We start from the raw sequence: 20,885 nt of genomic DNA on the forward strand, positions 1-20,885 counted from the left end.
TTGGGCGGCAAAAGGTAGTTTTGTGCAATGGCCATGTGCTTAGATACGGTTGATGAACCAGGTAATTAAGATTTAAAGTTCACGCTTTACTCTATACCCGATTTTCATCCCAAGAGTTGGATGAAATTCTTTTCTAACCATTTGTGTGATTTTTGATAGGCGTGTCGTGTACCTAATAAAAATAACCTAAGTAGACCACTACTATGTAGACGGGCAAGTAAGGATCGAATCCCAAGAGACTAGGGTTCACCTAAATTATCTAGACTCAAATAATCACTAAGCAAAAATCAATTCAATGGTGGAAATAATCAAGAACTAACGTATGAGAAACTAGAATTAATCAAAAGAGTATAATGAATCAATAAACTAAAACATCCAAGATCAAGTATCACCACAATTACGATCAATGCAATTATCTATCTACCCCTAGCATACAATTCCAATTAGCATGGGGAAAAGTAAACCCTAATCAATACCAAGGACCTCTCTCGAGTATCAATGGCTTCTCTAACCACAATCAAGCCTATTCTCATGGAATCATGCAAATTAGAGACATTAAACACTTTACTTCGCTTCCCAATTATCAATTCAACTACTCTCGTGATGAATTTCAAACCCTAAATTGATCTACTCAAATCCGTTAAAACCCAAGTCTCGTCGTGATTAGAACTATGGAATAATAACAATACTAATTATCTCTAATCTAGTATTGGCATAATCACAATCAACTTAGCATAAACAATTGCAATAGTTATTAGAGAATTTAAAGAATCAATTCATGCATCAATCATAATTGGGCTACCCTAGATCTTGGAATAAGAAAACTACTCAAACATATTGAAAGAATCAATAACAATAATAATCAAGGAAAACATAATTGAAAACAAAAATAATTGAAAGAGAAAGGAATAGAGATGAATACCAATGATGCTTCAATTGAAATAACTCAAATTGTTGATGAACAATAATTAAATCTAATGAGAGAATTAAAATGCTTGAAAGAGAGTAAACTAGGGTTCTAGAGAGAAAATAATGCTTAAGGGAAATAATAAGTGTTTTCTAATTGTGATTACAAAGGGTATTTATACACCCAAAAAGACAGAATTGTGAAAATAAGCAAATCGGCTTCCGCGAAACAGTGCCCGGTCCCACCGGGCAAGGGGTGCCCGATCGGGCGGCTGGGATACGACACTTGCTTTCCTTCGTAGCACATCTTCCACCACGTGCCCGGTCCAACCGGGCGGACCATGCCCGATCGGGCGCGTGAGGCGGTTTACATATATTGCTTGCTGCCTTCGAAAATCTCAATTATCATCTAACTCCTCTATGCCCGGTCCAACCGGGCAAGACATGCCCAATCGGGCACATGGGGTCTTATGCAAATACTTCGTGTTCTACTCATCCTTCTTTGCCCTGTTTGACCAGGCAAGCTAGGGTCAACAGGGCATGGGGTAAACCTTCTTCTTCATGCACTAACTTCTTCTATAAACATCCAAAACGTGTTCGATTCATCCAAGAAACTCCACATTCCTATGAAACTCACAAAAAATACATCGAACACACTAGAGAAGAGATTGTTAGCGTGAAATGGCTCCAAAGAGCCTAAAACCATGCAAATATACGTTGTAAAACCGGGATAAATCATGGTATAAAACTCATACATAAATTTGTCTTATTAGCCATCGAGGAAAAGACAAACTCTAAAGAAGAGGGTGGAGGGGCCAAAAAGCATTGGTCAACCGATGCCAAAGAAGAGGAGTGAACATGGCTCGGTGAGTGGAAAAGCGTCGAACAAGAGCTCTTCACGAGGTTCAGCTATGCAAGCTACTCCACTAGTTGAAGACACGGTGCTTCAATCGCTCTCTAAGGAGTTAACTTATCTGCACAACCGTGTTTGTGTGTTGCCTAGTGACAGCCCCATTCAAGTTCCACTACCTAAAGAAATGTTCCACTACGATGATGATGCAATGGCATGGCTATTCAAAGAAGATGTAAAGGAATTTCTAAGTGGTCCAATGCTTAACATTTCCCTCATTCAAATATGAATCAGGTAATTCAACTAGTACTCAATTTATGTTATTCAGTTTAGTGGTGATTGTCGGTTGGTTTTCGATTAACATTCTATTATCATGCATGCAGAGCGCTCCAGGAGCACTTATGGGAGCTTGGTTCTCCGTGTCATATTGGGTGGTTATGCCCTGAGCAGATCTCCACTGCTAGAATCTTAGGCAACCACGCTGACATGTTGTACTATTTTGAACGGGGTATCACGGAATCAGTGCGTGCGGGAGACATGTTTATATTTGCCCCATATTATGAGGAGTACGTCAGATTATGCTTGTCAAATTCATTTGTTTTCCCAGTTTATATGTTGTACTTGCCTAATTATTGATTTGTTTGTCTCGTGTTAATGTATGTACATAGTTATCATTGGACCCTACTGGTGATTTGTGTTTCCAGTAACACAATCTTCTTCTTTGATTCTGCTCGGTTACCTCAACCAAGAAAGCGCCTCGTGAATTCCATATTGCAAAAGTAAATATACATAGCTTCAATTCTTGTTATTGATTATCATAACCTAACTCATATATATTAATTATACTAATCAAATTTGAACTTACTTTTCTATGTAGTGTTATGAAGAAGATAAATTCTCGAGCTCCTCGAGGTCCTACATGGAAATTACCAATGGTAATGCCACATGATATTGTGATTTTCGTAATATACAATGCGTAAGATGTTGCTAATTTTCTATATATGTTTTATTCATGTACTTTGTTCCTCATGCTAGTGCGCACAACAAGATAACGGAGTTGATTGTGGCCTATACGTGATGAGATTCATGTTTGACATAGTGAGTCATTGTACAGACACACAACAGCTTAAAGAGGTATACCAGTTTGGTTGAAATTGCATTCCAAAATGCCTTAATTGCTCTTCTCTTGTAATTTCAAGCCTTAGCCACCAATAACTAAGTGATAAAGACATGTTATGACTAATTATGAGATCACTAGACAAGAAATGTAGGAAATAGGCATCCTAGTGGTCAAAATGGCCTTACTCGGGCCATTTTGGTTGAAATTGGGTTCCAAAAACCCTTAATAGCTATTTTCTTGTAATTTCAAGCCTTGGCCACCTATAAATAAGTGATAAAGACATGTTATGACTATTTATGAGTTCACTAGACAAGAAATGTAGGAAATAGGTACCCTAGTAGTCAAAGTGGCCTTACTCGGGCCATTTTGGTTGAAACTGCGTTCTAAAACCCCTTAATTGCTATTTTCTTGTAATTTCAAGCCTGAGCCACCTATAAATAAGTGATAAAGACATGTTATGACTATTTATGAGTTCACTAGACAAGAAATGTAGGAAATAGGCATCCTAGTAGTCAAAATGGCCTTACTCGGGCCATTTTGGTTGAAAATGTGTTCTAAAACCCCTTAATTGCTATTTTCTTGTAATTTCAAGACTTATCCACCTATAAATAAGTGCTAAAGACATGTTATGACTATTTAAGAGTTCACTTGACAAGAAATGTAGGAAATAGGCATCCTAGTAGTCAAAATGGCTTTACTCGGGCCATTTTGGTTGAAAATGCGTTCTAAAACCCCTTAATTGCTATTTTCTTGTAATTTCAAGCCTTAACCACCTATAAATAAGTGATAAAGACATGTTACGACTATTTATGAGTTCACTTCACAAGAAATGTAGGAAATAGGCATCCTAGTAGTCAAAATGGCGTTACTCGGGCCTTACTTGCTATTTTCTTGTAATTTCAAGCCTTAACCACCTATAAATAAGTGATAAAGACATGTTATGACTATTTAAGAGTTCACTAGACAAGAAATGTAGGAAATAGGCATCCTAGTAGTCAAAATAGCCTTACTCAGGCCATTATGGTTGAAATTGCATTCCAAAACCCCTTAATTGCTATTTTCTTGTAATTTCTAGCCTTGGCCACCTATAAATAAGTGCTAAAGACATGTTATGACTATTTAAGAGTTCACTTGACAAGAAATGTAGGAAATAGGCATCCTAGTAGTCAAAATGGCTTTACTCGGGCCATTTTGGTTGAAAATGCGTTCTAAAACCCTTAATTGCTATTTTCTTGTAATTTCAAGCCTTGGCCACCTATAAATAAGTGATAAAGACATGTTATGACTATTTATGAGTTCACTAGACAAGAAATGTAGGAAATAGGTACCCTAGTAGTCAAAGTGGCCTTACTCGGGCCATTTTGGTTGAAAATGCATTCTAAAACCACTTAATTGCTATTTTCTTGTAATTTCAAGCCTGAGCCACCTATAAATAAGTGATAAAGACATGTTATGACTATTTATGAGTTCACTAGACAAGAAATGTAGGAAATAGGCATCCTAATAGTCAAAATGGCCTTACTCGGGCCATTTTGGTTGAAAATGTGTTCTAAAACCCCTTAATTGCTATTTTCTTGTAATTTCAAGCCTTAGCCACCTATAAATAAGTGGTAAAGACATGTTATGACTATTTATGAGTTAACTTGACAAGAAATGTAGGAAATAGGCATCCTAGTAGTCAAAATGGCTTTACTCGGGCCATTTTGGTTGAAAATGCGTTCTAAAAACCCCTTAATTGCTATTTTCTTGTAATTTCAAGCCTTAGCCACTTATTAATAAGTGATAAAGACATGTTACGACTATTTATGAGTTCACTCCTACTAACTTACGTTTTGTGTATGTATTCCAAGTTTTGCAAGGGACAAACGGGAAATCCGTTCACGAGAGAGGAACTCAATGTAATTCGAGACATGTTGGCGGGCTACATCACATTTAATTTGTAAATATCTTTTGTTTCCATTTTAACTAGCTTAGTGTACTACATTATTACTAATTAATTATGTTTGTTTGTAGTTATGACACATTTTTCTAACTAATATCATATTTTGGGATTGTTATCAATATTTATGTCCTTTTTATTATTTTTAATTATTATTATTATTAATATATTAGTAATACTAGTTATTATTATTAATATTAATATTATAATTATAATAATAATTATTATTAATATTAATATTATGATAATAATAATAATTATTATTAATTATCGGTATTATGTACATGATCTCATTATTATTATATTTATTAGTATTAATATTAATATATATTATTGTCGAAAAAAAAAAAAAACAAGTCAAAGGCACCGGTTCATGCTTAAAACCAGTGCCTATTACATTGAATTTAATAAAATAAAATAAAAATGGCGCCATTAAAGGTTGCACCGGTTAACCGGTGCCAATTTTTTGAGGATTTGGCATCCCACAAATCCCCAACGGTTCAAAACCGGTGCCTTAGGGGGGGGGGTTTGAACCGGTGTCAAATTACCTTTTTACGTCTAGTGTATATATTTATTGACAACACATATTCCCAAAAAAAAGAAATTTACATTACTTCACAAATCTAAATATACTAATAATGAACTTATTACACATTATTTTGAGCAATAACAATGACAATGCAACTATAAATGCAGACAAATGAGTGAAATGACTATTAAGAGTTCTCTAAAAACAATGAGTATGCAGAGCATCTAAATGAAAATTAAAGTGCTACAATTAATTAGGAAAAAAACAATAAAAAAAGAAATTATTCGCCTTAGGATCGAACATAACACCGAAACTACAAATGATACGCACCAAACCAGTTAACCAAACACTCACACACGTGAATGATTTATGTAATTAAATTTTTATATCTTGTTTTAGGGGCTGAATCAGATGACCAACTCAATGAATTTTTTTCTCTTTTAGGGGCTCAAACAATCGAATTCATCAAAGTTAAAAAAAAAAAAAAAAATCCACAAAATACATAACAAATTTTGGGGCCGTTTTGCTACATGGGCTCTTTTCCAGCCCATGTAACAAAAGGGCCTCAAAATTTGTTATGTTTGGTTTAGTTCACAATGGATATCACTATATAGACTCTTATTGATTATGTTTGGTTTTGTATTTTTCCAATTAATTAGAAAATTAGAGGTGACGGTGTATCGGAATAATAGATAATATATTTTAATCAATTTTAATTTTTTTCGCCCTAAATGTGAACAGGAATTTAATTTGCTTAAGGATATTTTGGATTTTAACACCTGACAAAAGGCTGAAAATGGTTTTTAACACCCCCCAAAAAAAAACTTTTATTTTAACACCTCCCAAAAATATAAAAGTTGGAAGTTAACACCAGTTAACGATTTCCGTCACGGAAATTTAACGTGGGTCCCACAAATTGGCTTCAACTTCAATTTTCACCCAGCAAAACACGAAACTTCCTCTCTGAACCTTCATTTCATTGATTTTATCCATTACAGATTTTTGGTGCTCATAATTTACAGATTTACAGATTTTTGGTGCTCATAAATCAAACCATACAAAAAATAAATAAAAATTCAACACCGGTTCATCTTCTCCTTCGTTGGAGAACAAAGCGACTGAGAACTTCCATTTTTTTTACCACCAATTCCGCCGCCCATAAAGGGCCCTGTACGGCTACTGACCAAGCCTTCGCAGCCAGCAAACATGTTAACTGGGGACCGGCCACCAAAATTAAATCAACCACCCAAGAAACCAACCTTGCCCCATCCCGTTAGCCACCCAGCTCCCTCCCCCGACCGACGACCGGCGAACCCATCCCACCCCTTTTCCCCACAAACGCAACCCAACCCTCTCCCTTTTCCCCTGCTGCCCCGACCCAAGCCACCACACCGAAACCACAATCAAAGATCTGAATCGCCGCAACCACCACCACTACCACCACTCTTCTGCAACACTTTGCTCCAAACCCTAACGAATCGACCCGCCTTAACCTTTTCGGCCACCCTAACCCCTAAACCACCACACCGTAACTTTTTTCGGCAAACTTAAATTGATTTCTAGACGAGGTTCGATGGATCTGCGATTTGCTCTGATTTCGGGAATTGATGTTGGGAATTGATTTTTTGCGGTTTGAGTGAGGAGGTGGCTGCAGGGGTTGCGATTGTGGGCTGGTATTTGGAGAGGAGCTGATTTGGTTGCGAGAACGGGGAAAGGGAAGGGGGGTGGGTTCGGTTGGCAGCGTAGGGGTGGGGGAAAGGGAGGGGGGAGGGAAGGGGTGGCAGTTGAGGGGAGGGTGGGCAAGAACGAAGGAAAGAGTTTGGGATGGCAGCCATGAAGATGAAGGGAGGAAGAAGACGAAGAAAAGATGAAGGGAGGAATAAGAAGAAAAAATGGGATGGCAGCCACGAAGGTGGGTTTCGTAAAAAATTGAAAACGAAGGAGAGTTGAAGCCAATTTATGGGACCCACGTTAAATTTCCGTGACGGAAATCGTTAACTGGTGTTAACTTCCAACTTTTATATTTTTGGGAGGTGTTAAAATAAAAGTTTTTTTTTGGGGGGTGTTAAAAACCATTTTCAGCCTTTTGTCAGGTGTTAAAATCCAAAATATCCTTTGCTTAATGATATTGGTAACAGATAACTGATAAGTAGTATTTGTTTTTTTGACGGCTTTTAAGTAGTATTTTAAACATGTTATGTGATTGTGGTATGATATCATTTCCTATTGTACTTGTCACAAGTGCTTTACATGATAAATTATATTTTTTGTTGGGGCCAACGAAATAACTATATTCGTTTTAATAAATTAGACTATTCAGGAATGTTGTTTATGATAATCTATCTAATTTCAATTTTAGATTTATTTCAAAATACAATTGAACCTAGATTGTGACTATAGCCAAATTAAACAAGGTAGGCACCATTAAACACACACAAAATATATAGTCCATTAATACAGTACCATACAGGAACACCTACAACAAAATATCCAAATTCAACCAACACGTTATATAGGGCATACATAACTTGTTCACAAATTTAAACAACTTAGTATTTAAAACAGAAACATTTTAGCACTAGAAAGTTAAACAACTATTTCTTTTAGTACGGCATCATAACTTCAACAGCTTCACACACACTTTATCACTTAACCGACATACGTCTTAGTTGGTACCAACCATCTGGTTCTTCACCCCCTTCACATAACTTGGTTCGGCAGCCTCATACTGTATAATTAACATATCATAATCATGGTAAGTTAAAATATAGTGATACGTTTTTAGAATAATAATTTAATAATTATAACAATTAAAATATATATATATATATATATATATATATATTAAAACTCGTTACTCAGTTGATCATAAAATGGATCTAGTAAATACCTTCATTGCTCCAACACGACCTAAAATACGAAGCTCATGACTTGGGTTGTCTGACACCAGCACTTCTGCTTGAACCCTATTAGCATCCTACATTATTATAGTCCCACCACCAAGAGTTTTTGTCTCTTCCAACTTCCACATCATAGTAGTTTTGAGATTCTGCATCATCCGCTCACATGAAATCTTCCCCACTCGAGCTTCAGTGATAATAACAAGCATTGGCTTGTGCGTTTGAATAGCCCACTTAAAATCATCCTCAAATGAGGGCCGTGTAATGCGTCTAGCGTTCCGCAAAATTATGCTTCTACCCCTGTCAATAAGAGGCTTACTAGGCTCATTTTCTGGTGTAACTAGGATGACATGATAACGGCTTAATGGGTTGCTATCTATAACTTTGGCACGGAACACCATGAACGCAGCGTTCGTCACATCAACCCGAACATGCAGAATTTGGAATGCATCAGTTAAGCATCCAACTTCCGTGGTGTACGCTGACCTAGTAAGGGGGTAAATTGGACCCTTACGAGGTACGATTGGCTTTGGGTCAATGTTGTCAACCAAAAGCTTAGGGATGAGCTTCGTCACCCTTTCACACTCAATAGGTTCAATTTTCTAACCGAGGGTTGATTGCTTGTACCTCCGAAAGGACAACGATATCCCTAGTGTGTGGCAAATGAGCGAGAATGACCTTCCCAGACTCATTCATAATCATAAGCTTGTCCATCTTGGCCGACATGATCTTCTCAAGATTTGCAATTGCTTTTCGCAAATCCATTAAATCCGCCTCTTCAAGTGAAATGCTACCATATTCACTATAAAAATGCACGTAGCTGTTAAACTTCATTTATGGGCCAGATTTTGCTCTCTAGACAAAAAATATGTGGTGCCTGTAACAAGTTGTAGGTGGTAGCCAACCGGAAATGGTGGTAAACTAGCCATCTCAATTGAGCTTAGACGGAGAGGACAAAATTTGTGCTTTTTTCAAAAAAAAAAAAAGGAAAATAAGAAGAGGTAAGATGGTTGTGTGGTGAAAGGGATACCAACGTCGTACACTTATATAAGCAATATAGGTGTATGGTGTTGGACCCACTTAGTAATAAATTGAAGTTGTTGCAACTCAATTTATTAACCTTTTTTAACCAACCTTAGTTAAATCTCAACCCTAATCGATTCAGCCTAGGGTTTATAATTTGGGATTGCTCAAAACTCGAGTAGTGTATATACTAATTAATACTCCCTCCGCCCACGATTATTTGCACCAAACATCCTTTTTGCGGACTCCTAGGCAAAAAATTTAGTGGAGGCAAATTAAGTTTGGGTGGGTTCAATTAAGTGGGAAAAATGTGAAAAATTGAGGGCCCCCTTTTATGAGTGGGAAAAAGGTGGAAAATTGAGTGTAATTAAAAGATGTTAAACAAAGTTAAAAAATAAAAGTAAGGGTAAGGTGGTCTTTTTACTCTTTAAAATTTACTAAAAGAAGAAAGAAAAAAATTTGTTGCACATAATAGAGAGCACCCATTTATGGCAAATGTTGCAGATAAATGTGGGCGGAAGGAGTATTATTTTTTTAATTTCAAGAGAATAAAAAAACAAAAAAAAAACATTATTAGACGAAATTCAACAAAATTAAAAAATAAATTGGTTAATGGGGTACTCAAACTTCGTAAAACTACAACAGAATCGTCAATTTTCAAGCAATCACCAACAATCAGGACTTGTTCTCTTCATCTTAAACTAGGGGTGAGCATGGGACGGGTACCCTTATCGTTAACACTATCGGTTCAGGTACCCGATAACCAATAACACTAAAAAAATGATATCCATTACCCGAACTAATAAGTTTGGGTATTCGAACTTCGGGTACTCGGATGGTTATCGAGTACCGAATTTAGACTGTATAATATAGTTATTATGATATCATTTAACACTAATCAACAATAATACCACATGATCATGACCAAATTACTAATTATTACTAATCATTTAAGTTATGAAGTGATTACGAAGTAAAGTTTGAGATTAGATTTTGGATAAATTTATTTAAGTAGGACAACAAAGGAAAAATTGCTCATCGGATCGGATCAGGTAACCGTTAATTTTCAAAAGAAACGCAATAATCGTACCTAATAACAAATTATCAGATCGGGTACCCGAACCGTTATGGTTATCATAGCGGGTACCCTAATTTCCGGTTCGGTTACGGTTCGGGTTTTCGGTTTTCTAGTTAATTTTTCTCAGCCCTACCAAAACAAGTAGATATAGGCTGTTTTTTTAAGGTTTGATCTGGTGTGATCTGAATTTTTATTATCGGGACTGGTCTGATTTGATTTAACAAATGTGACTAAACTTTGACCGCATTTTAACAATAATTTATAAAGAAAAACATTATCAAAGTGGATCTTGTAAAATTCGTCTCAATTTTTCAAATTTGTTATTTATGAAATATACCAACAACATATTAACGATATTTAATGAGATATTTAATGATAAGTAAATGATAATTAATCTGAGGTTCTGATCTGACCTGAATCTTTTTGCTCTGGCCTGATCTGCTTTGAATTAATTACTCAATTAATATAGTTGATGAGACCAATTACTCAATTTAAAAACATGTATCCTCGTAGCTCGACGCCTTAACGGGTAATGGTCTCGAGTTTGTAGTCTATAATAGGCAAATACAGGTTCATCTTGGCATTTGGCCATTTTCAGGGGACTTACTTTTCAACGTAAAATAGTACGTGTCTATGCTAATGCACGAGTTATATTTAACGAAAGGAATAAAAAAAAACAAGTATGAACTAATAGGTGAATAAAATAGCCAAAAAGAGAAACGAAATCTCAATTGCAATTTTTTAAATTACCTATAGGAATATTTAGTTATATTTTGAACTAAGAGTAACCCTTACATATAATAATTAATTTTTCGATATCTTAAAATTTCATTGGGTTCATCAGACTTGCATTATGTGAACATTTTTGTTGTGTTGAGCTAGATTGATAGTCGGTCTTGTAAAATAAGAAGATCTACCAACAATATTATCATACGCATAACCTTAGATCGCCCAACAACATTAGTGTAAGAGAGCATGAATGATGAGGGAGTAATAAAGTAACTGACTAGGCCTATTTTTTAAAAATGAACATATTAATATTTACTTCAACTGATAAATATATTTATACTAATTTTATTTGTAATTTATCAACTACAATAATGGTCTAGATGTTCCTTGTCCAAACCAAAATCTAGGCTAGATTTAATACCATATATCAACAACTACTAGATTATAACGGATACGCAATTATTGAATCCCTTGTAAAAATATTTTGTCATAATGTATTGCAAACCAGTTTAATTGACATCATTAGTGTCAATAGTTACATAATACATTAAATTCACCACCATCATAAAACCACCAAACTACTACCGTACATAGTAAGGAAATTTTGTCAACAACTACCAATTTAAGTCTCTGTTTTGAAAACAACTACCTTTAAATTTTTTTTTTAAAACAACTACCACAAACTTGTAAAAAGTTAGAGTAGCACTACCACTCTTAAATTTCCGACAAGAATCTCCGGTGAATGGGTCCCACTTTCTCCCTTTCCCTCCAATTTGACGATCCGAATTTACCTAATTACCCCTCTTTTATTCCAGACCCAACTACCTTCCCTTCTCTTCATTGAATTCCCGCCTAACTTCCCTGTACTCTCCCTCATCTCCATTTTCAACAACCTCTGACATTCACAGGGAATATTCTCACCTCACACTTTAATCTAGCTTAGGTCATTGAATTTGCCCCACTGTTCCTCACGTTTTCTCTCTCTGTCGCGGTGGTCCAAACTTTCAACCAAATTGGAGTTGTCATTTCTACTTTGGGAAAGCTTGAGCTTTAATGGAGAAGGGGAAGATGGTGACAGATGCTGAAGGACAAATTCCACCTGCGAATACATGGATAACAACTAATTATAAACCCTAATGTCGATAAATCCATTTAATTTACCCAAAACGCAAAACATTGCGAAACCCTAATTTCCCCAATTTCCCCAACTTTCCCAATTTCCCCAATTTCGAGTCATTAAGAACCCTAATTAGCATATAAAATTCTCAAATTACCTGATGTAATGTTCCTGAAAATATTCCTCTTGCTCAATTGTTGAAAAAAGGAAGAAATTTGGTGGAAAAAAATAGGAAATTTTGTTCAATTGGAAAACGAACATTAGCTGTTATATAAAGAAGAGAGAGAAACAAAAATTGGAGGGAAAGGGAGAAAGTGGGACCCACTCCACGGAGATTCTTGCCGGAAATTTAAGAGTGGTAGTGCTACTTTAACTTTTTACAAGTTTGTGGTAGTTATTTTAAAAAAAAAATTAAAAGGTAGTTGTTTTCAAAACAGAGACTTAATTTGGTAGTTGTTGACAAAATTTCCTACATAGTAATAATAATACTAGTAAATACTATTAGTAATCTAACTCCATGAGACCATGACATTAAACATTAAAATAACTAAAAGCAACCTACAACCCAAATACCAATTTCTTACACAAGGGCACAAGCACTTTCATTTACTAACATTGCCAACTTAGACTTTTCTTTTTGCTATGCTTCTTCTTCTCAAGCAGCTGCACCTTCTCCATCAGCACCTCGTTCAAGCTGATAGTTTCACCTCCTGCTCCTTTATAACAACTCGACCAGCCTTAACGGATTTTTTCAATTACCCAAATGTTTTGCCTCCATCGACCATTAACTAACACGCTACGCCTCTTCTTGGATTTACCCTTCCTCTTGTTAATGGATTTATGACTTGCAAAAAACCACCACTTCTCTATAGTTATCTCAAGAGGATCTGGTGAAAAATTCAAGTCTCCAATAGTAACATACTTTACGGGTGAAGCTACTTTCATTTCCAAAGACGCAACTGTGTTTTTAGAGGATGAATTACCGAGTAATTCGTGGGGGCAGGGTGAAAATGATTCTTTTGGGGTTGAATACGGAGTTTCATCTCTTCGTTCTTCCAAATGTGGAAATAAATCAAATTCCATAGCATCAACTTGCATCACTTCTAGTTGTTCTTGAAGCATTTGATCCAAATCCATAGAAGAAGGATTTGAACCCCCCCTTGGCCCAAATCGGCATCGTGGAAGGAGTTTGTCGATCTTATTTAAATCTGGCACGTATAAACGATCTTGTGGATTCTTGTGAAAGGATTTTCTTCGAGATTCATCGATGTCGTACATTAGTGAAAAAAGAGTAGTATTATGGGATGGGGTTGAAGGGCTTGAGTGTAAGGACATTGTTTGATAGTTGAAGGGAGTGATTTTTTTTTTTTTGTTATGGAATTTAATTTGGAAGTTGCTGGAATAGGGTTCACTGATCTATATAAAAAGGACGTTGAAGGGGGGTGAAGTGCACATTTGATTGTACTTTATACAAGAGATGGGTAGATGAGATAGAATGACCTAATAGGCCAGGGATATAGTTGGCTGACTTTTTGTTTAAGTCTTAAAAATAATTTTTAAAGACTACCTAAAGGGTATGAATTGAATAAGTCTAAGAGGGGTATGAATAAAGTGTACTTCAACTTCTAGTATATAAAATAATAATTCAATTCAAAAATGCAAAATGAACATATTCATGTAATACCTGTTGGATACAACCAGTACACATGATTCCAAATATAGGATATATTAAAAAACTACCAATACTAGAGCAGATTAAGGATTTGTTACACAATTACTACTACATGGATCATCTAAAGATCCTTGAAAACCATCATAAAATACTTGATACGAAATGGCCTTGACACTTGCCTCCATACATAGCTTCAAAATGATACGTAGTATTACAATGATCTTTAAGGACAATTGTTGACTTAGTCACCTACCACTAATAGTACTTGTCGACTACTAACAAAATGGCTCTATAAGCCTTTAACCAAGTTATATTAGTTATTGATAGTGCAGAGTCGACAATTTAACCAAAAGATTTCAACATCAGCAAAAAACCTCCAAACACCATACATTAGATGTTTGCAAAGGCAAATACTTTATCGCATTCGAGATCTTTGCCTCTAGAGTTGTCTGGAATGTGGTAAGATACTTACGTTCACGGAACAATATAAGTCGATGTGGAGGGTCGTCCATTTGGGTGGCCCAGTAGGTGTATACACCGTATAAGGGCTCGTGTAGGGGCCACAAAATTGTCAATTTTCTTGGATTATTGTAAATCTCCTCAATAGTGAAGTGCTTGAATCGTGTGTCCACATTTTTCTCCGGTACCTAATAAATACAAATATTATCTCTTTCAAGTTAAATACACTTACATTTATTAAATAGTTAGTAAACAAGTATTAGCTACTTCAATTTAACCAAAATAATGTGTTAAATTGTACTACTTCTCTATACAAGATTTAATAGTACACTACTAGAGTTAGATGGCTTGGTCATCATGTAAAACACGTGTAGCAACAAACGTTTAACATGAAAGAATTTAAAAATATAAATAATAAAAAAATGTATCTATTATAAAAATAACATGTAACCATCAAATTTATGAAACACACTCACACTCATCATCCTAATTAAAAATTCGGAGTAGAGCAACACTTAATCACAACATCTAAAAAAAAAAGTAGGTAGTTCGCTTCAATCACCAATTACATAAAGAATAATAATTAATTTTTCATGCAATAATTACTTCTTCATGCAATTAAATTCCACTCACAATTAAATTACATTTTACATGCAATTAAATTCCACTAACAAAAATTACTTCACAAGCTTGTTAAATTTTAGGTATTTTAAAGCTATTCACTTTAAACAATACTAGTAATTCCATTAACAGATTATGCGGATTAATACTTGACATATTATCAAAATAAAAATTTAAAAAAAAAAAAACATGCGTTGTATCAAAAATGTAAAGCTAAAAAAGATGGTACATAATTTTAACCCGAAAAATATAAAGCAATAAACAATACACACAATAGTTGACAAAAATAACCCTAAATATTGGAAGATAAATAAACAAATTTTAAATCAAAAATCGAACCTCTGGACTCACGAAAAAAACCTCACCATTTTGGATCATAGCTCCAAAAGCCGTCTGTAGTGGTTGAATAACTTGATTTCCCTTGCTCAGAACTATCTCATGTGATTCCAAGTCCACCTTTGCTGCGTAATCAGAGTAAATTTGTTGGAAAGTATGGTCACCCCTAATATTGTACATCACACCAAAATCATTCAAATTCACATGCGGGACTCTAACGGTGAAAATGGTTATCGCATAATAGGGCACGGGAGTGCGGATTGGTGATTGGGCCGCTTGGCTACGGGTAGGAAGGAAGTTGTAGAACACAGGTCGTGGGTTCACATTCACAGACAATACTGGTTGTGGGTTAACATTAATAGGCAAAGTAGGATGGCCAGCAAAGGTGGGAGGATTGGCTGCAACATTTGGTTCAACATTAGGTGCATCTTGACCCTCAGAGGAATTGTTTGGCCTTTGAACTGGGAAACAGGTTCATTGATCACCATGTTATCCCTAGTCACTGGAACAATTTGGTCTGATCCGGTTGGACTAGAAGCCGTACCAATATGGCGGTTTCCAACCATCTGACCGACAGCGATATTCCCTAGAAGTGACCAACTTCCCATCGATGGGCCACCATAGTAACGCCTAGGACGAATCATTCTGCGACGCCTTTTGTTGCACCAAAATCCACCAGTACACTAGTAGAAATTTTAATATAGGCACCCCCCCTTTAGCACTGGTTCTTGAAAACCGGTGCCAACAGAAATGGGCGGGATTGGAAAATTCAGAGTTGGCACCGATTCCAACCAAAACCGGTGCCTACTAATCTAATTAGCACCGGTTCAAACCGGTGCCAACCCAAAAAAAAAAAAAAACCCGGAAGAAAACAATAGAGTTGCCACTGGTTCGTCTTAAACCGCTGCCAACTATAGTAGTTAGCACCGGTTTGAACCGGTGCCATTAAAAAAAACCGGGCTTCTCGTATTTCTTCTTCTTCTTTTCTTTCCCCCTGATTTTTCAACACTTGTTTTTTCCCTTATTCTCACCTTCTCTTCCAGGCCACCACCTCCGAATTCCCACCTTCTCCATTGAAGCCGTTTTTGTGCTCTATATCTCCGTCCGTTGAAGCAGTTGCATGCACCTCCTTCTCTCTCCATATCTCTCCTCCATTGAACTCGTGCTCTCTATTCTCCATTGAAGCGCATTCTGAGTTTTCTCACCTCCATTGAAGCAGCTTCGAGGTAAGATTTGGGCCATTGTGGTCTTCTTAATCTACCGAATTTCTTCGCAACCTAGGGTTTGTCGTTGATTTGGTTTTCAATTTTGTAATTTTAGGGTTCTCGTTCCCCTTGCGCTGTCCCAAAGTTGAATTTAGGGCTTTTTCTTCTTTTCTTTTTGCATTTGTAAGAACTAATTAGATTTGGGTTTGTTTTTTTCAACCATTTAATGTCATTTCTGTTGTATATAACCTTATAAAGAGTGCATTTTTAAAGGGTTTTTGTTTTTTTTGGTGCAGATTATTGTTATATAAATGGAATTTGTAGTAAAAGTTCCTGTGAATGTGAGTACTTCTTCACAATGCAAATTTGGTGGATTTTCTGGGAATATAATCAGAAAATCTGGGATTGCGAATGGGCGTAGGTCGTTTATTTCAGCTGTAATGTCAAGTAGCCCTGCTCCTAATGTCCAAAATCTTTCTATCAAGTCCAAAGATGTTGGATTGCCTGTTATGGTATAAACTCTTTACTATTCTCTTGATTATCTGTTCTTCATTTCTTGATTCTAAAACTTGCTGTCATGTTGAATTGAATCTTGCTGGAGTGTGTTCGTGTCGTAAATCGTTATATTGTTTGAATGTTTGAGGATATTTAATTTGTTAGTGTAATGACATGATCAACCTTATTTTGGATCATAATACTTCAATTTGTATGTAATATGAGTGCTGCTTTGGAGCTTATATATATATATATATATATGGTAGTATAAGACTAAGAATCTCCTTATTGGTTTTTCGGTGATATCTAAGGCTCTCCTAGTTAGTGGCCTGAAAGTAAAACAAATAATACCAGTAATTTTAAATTTGTACAGCACTGGATACAAATAAGATGCATGCATTCCTTATTAAGACAGCATTGGCCTAAAATTCTTTGGTACAAGTCCAGCAATTTTGGGGCCATGATGCTCATGTCCAACTCAATGGGTCGAACCGTCGAATATAAAGTTTAAAGCATGATGCTCTGCCCAACTAAATGGGCCAAATCTAAAATTTTTGAAATGTGTTGAACCAAACTATACTACGTATAATTGTATTAAGAGTGCTAAAATGTGCCCATTTTAATGCATGAGGTATGTACTAGGAGACTAGGATTATATAGAATTAAGAGTATGAAGGATTGTAGTTGAAAATTGGAAAAATAGATTTTTTTTTTTTGATAGAAAAAAAGTGCATTTCTGGTTTATGCATGGATATGTTACAACTTACAAACCTAAGCAGTGATATTCTAACAGAGATTTTGAACATGATCAAACCTGTACAAAATTATCGCGATTTCAAATCACGACTAGTGCCCAATAATGTACACCAAATTAAACTTGTGTATTCCATAAGTATTGAAATTGTATGAAGGCGCACACCAGATCATCGTACAAGGATTATTAACAAACATATGGAACATTAAAAGTGGTTGCTCTTATATTTAAGCCTTCATATGCCCGTTCGAAAACATCTAGTCATCTACATACAAGAAAGTTCAGTGCCACAAGGTCATGTTCTACATGTAATGCATGCTTATAAGGTTATTTTTTCATATAAAATAAAGATGATCACTCGTCCTCTTTTATTTTTTTCCCTCCTTTATCAAATGAGGATTTTCATTATTAGTCACGATCTCTAGTTAGTTACATTTATCTCATTAGCAAAATGGTATATTGATCCATTTCTTCCTTCTCTATACGAGTGACTCATACAATGGCTTATTCACCTGATCACTGTTGTTTGATTTCCTAGTGTTACCCTTCTGTTAAATTTATTGGCTGAATGAAAATTTGTATCAAGTCAAAACTAAAATTTTATTGTGTTTGTCACTAGTATGTGTCTGTTGCTTCCCCGTGCTTGTTGCTTATAGTTGTGCACTCTAATAAATTATGAGAGTATGATGAATGAGAGTAAATGCTGATTGAAACTAGCTATATACACAGAATTATCAATGCTTTTCAAGATTCATAAGGAGAGGGGTGGGGGTGGGGGGTGGGAATAATTGTGCTCTGGTAATATATGAGAGTATGATGAATGAGGGTAATTGCTGAGGTTGAAACTGGCTATTTACACAGTGCTTTTGAGGTTGGAAATTGCTATTCGGGATTGGAAATTCTTGAAAACTGATTTATTTCGTGTTACTGTATTATGTGCTGCAGCACCTACGGCCCTGTCCAGGATGTTAGGATTCCAAGTCAAGAGAGAAGGATGTTTGGATTTGTTACCTTTGTTTACCCAGAAACAGTTCGGAAGATCTTGGCCAAGGGGAACCCGCATTTTGTTTGTGGTGCTCGTGTTCTTGTGAAACCATACAGGGAAAAGTCAAGGCTTGTTGACAGGTAGTGTGCTTTAGTGTTCTTCATTGGTAGTTTATTTTGATGTATGACAGTTTCTGCCCCTAATAATAGACCACATTATTCTTGTAAATCATCTAAACCTATTTAATCATTGATTAAAAATCCTTGAAAAGTGTTATCTATTATTATGTATGGACGTATTATCAATTGATTTAGCTCTTATATATATCTCTAATAACGCGATAATTAAGTGATCATTCATACTCATCTGTCAATGTCAATAACATAATTTTGCTCATAAGATACAATCATATAAGTAAAAGCTTTATACTTTCTCATCGAAAAATATCTCAGGACTCAGCTGGCATTGATTGACACAAAAATTGTAGCTTTTCCATTCTAAAATTGATATTTAAGGAGGAATTTTTTTATGTTTCCAATTGTTGTTCTGCACTAATTGAGTATGTATATGTACAACATACATAGAAGGGTTTTTAAGCTTCCCTTCATTTTTTTTTTTGGCAGTTTTTTGTATTGGTGTGAAGGAGTAAAAACACTTTTAGGAGAAGACTGGCATATATTCCTTGATCAAATTAGTCCGACTGATGCTGTTGGAGCCAGTAACAAATATCTCATCCACAGAGATAGCTGTAAACTATTTATGCAAAGAATATGAATTTTATCTTGAGGCTTGATTAAACTATTATGAATACTTAGTGAGCTTTTAAATATTCTAATTTGGATCAATACCTTCTAGCCCTTATAGTTTCATCTCTGGTATTTTTATCGGTAGGAGATGAGGCTTTTCATATGGAGATTTAGAGAGAGATAGTCTCATTTCAGTTACGGTTGTTAATTTGGTTGAAACTTCAATTTCCTAACTTTTTCTAAAGCCAATATCGAGTTTCATATATTGTCTACTTTGTTGACAACATATCTTTATGCTTTTCTTCATCCAGATAGTACCATTTGATCCCACTAAGAAAAAGAAGAAGAAAAAGGTTGTCATTCAAGATCCTGCTGATGAACCTTTGGATAAATTGGCTGAGAAAACAGAAAACTTGTCAGGTATGTGTCTGCCTTTCCTGTGACAGTTGTGTAAGATGCTGAACACTTGTCTTTTTCATTAGTACTGCTAGTGTTTTTAGGTGCTTAAAAAGCTTAAGATTCTCTATAGCTTAAAGGGTTTTTAGGTGTTTAAAGTGATATATTCACAATGCTTTGTGTTTTTAGTTTGGCCAGAGTTACTTGTTCTTGTATTGTGATGAAATTGCTTCGTGTTCACAGGATCAGGAAGGCAAGGAAGCTACTACTGTAGACGAGACTTTTCATAGAGCTCTGGAATACGGGCTTCCTACTCGATTTCCATTTTTCACAATATATAGTCCTATTATGTATATGTGTAATACTACAAGTTATTGAAGAAAATATATGTATTCTATGTATATTATGATTATATATAAGTATTTGGTACAATTTAAGTGAAAAAAATGCAAAAAAATTTTTTTTTTTTTGGGCATTATTGGCACCGGTTTTAAAAAGAACCGGTGCTAAAAGTTTATTTTATAATTTTTTTGGGGACTTTTGGCACCGGTTCTAAGCCATAACCGGTGCCTATTGTACTGAAATAAAATAAAAAAAAAACGCGCCATGGGTAATTGGCACCGGTTAGAGTGTATTTCGCACCGGTTAACCGGTGCCAAATTAAGTAGTTAGCACCGGTTAACCTGTGCCAAATACTTTAGTTGGCACCAGTTCAAAACCGGTGCCAAATTTTCATGGATTTGGCATCCCTCAAATCCCCAACGGTTCAAAACCGGTGCTAAAGGGGGGGTTTGAACCGGTGCCTTTTTACCTTTTTCGTCTAGTGGTAATACGGTTATTTGGGTTTGGGGGTGGAGGATTGGAGGAAGACTTGTACATGCAAAACACTATTCTAAGTGTTTTGCTTTTTAGGGTATGAAGTGATGAGTGGGATGGAGCTACATTTGTTGCCCCTACTTATAGCAAAAACAAAAATTAAAAAGATAGAGCTACTAATGCCCTAAAATATTTTGGGTAAGTTGGGT

At 35.6% G+C, this 20,885-nt stretch overlaps 1 long non-coding RNA gene across 2 annotated transcripts; it reads left to right on the forward strand.

Annotated features, from left to right (window-relative positions):
* Positions 1-15,692: 15,692 nt before the first annotated feature.
* LOC110702965 lies at positions 15,693-20,280 on the forward strand. Of its 2 annotated transcripts, none has more exons than XR_002507638.1 (5): positions 15,693-16,505; positions 16,781-16,996; positions 18,679-18,858; positions 19,342-19,884; positions 20,104-20,280. It is a non-coding gene; the product is annotated as an uncharacterized LOC110702965 (long non-coding RNA). The 2 variants fall into 2 exon arrangements; XR_002507637.1 differs by having other exon boundaries at positions 15,710-16,505; positions 19,776-19,884.
* Positions 20,281-20,885: the final 605 nt, after the last annotated feature.

This window comes from Chenopodium quinoa, unplaced genomic scaffold, assembly GCF_001683475.1.
Source record: "Chenopodium quinoa cultivar QQ74 unplaced genomic scaffold, ASM168347v1, whole genome shotgun sequence".
Lineage (NCBI taxonomy): Eukaryota > Viridiplantae > Streptophyta > Magnoliopsida > Caryophyllales > Amaranthaceae > Chenopodium > Chenopodium quinoa.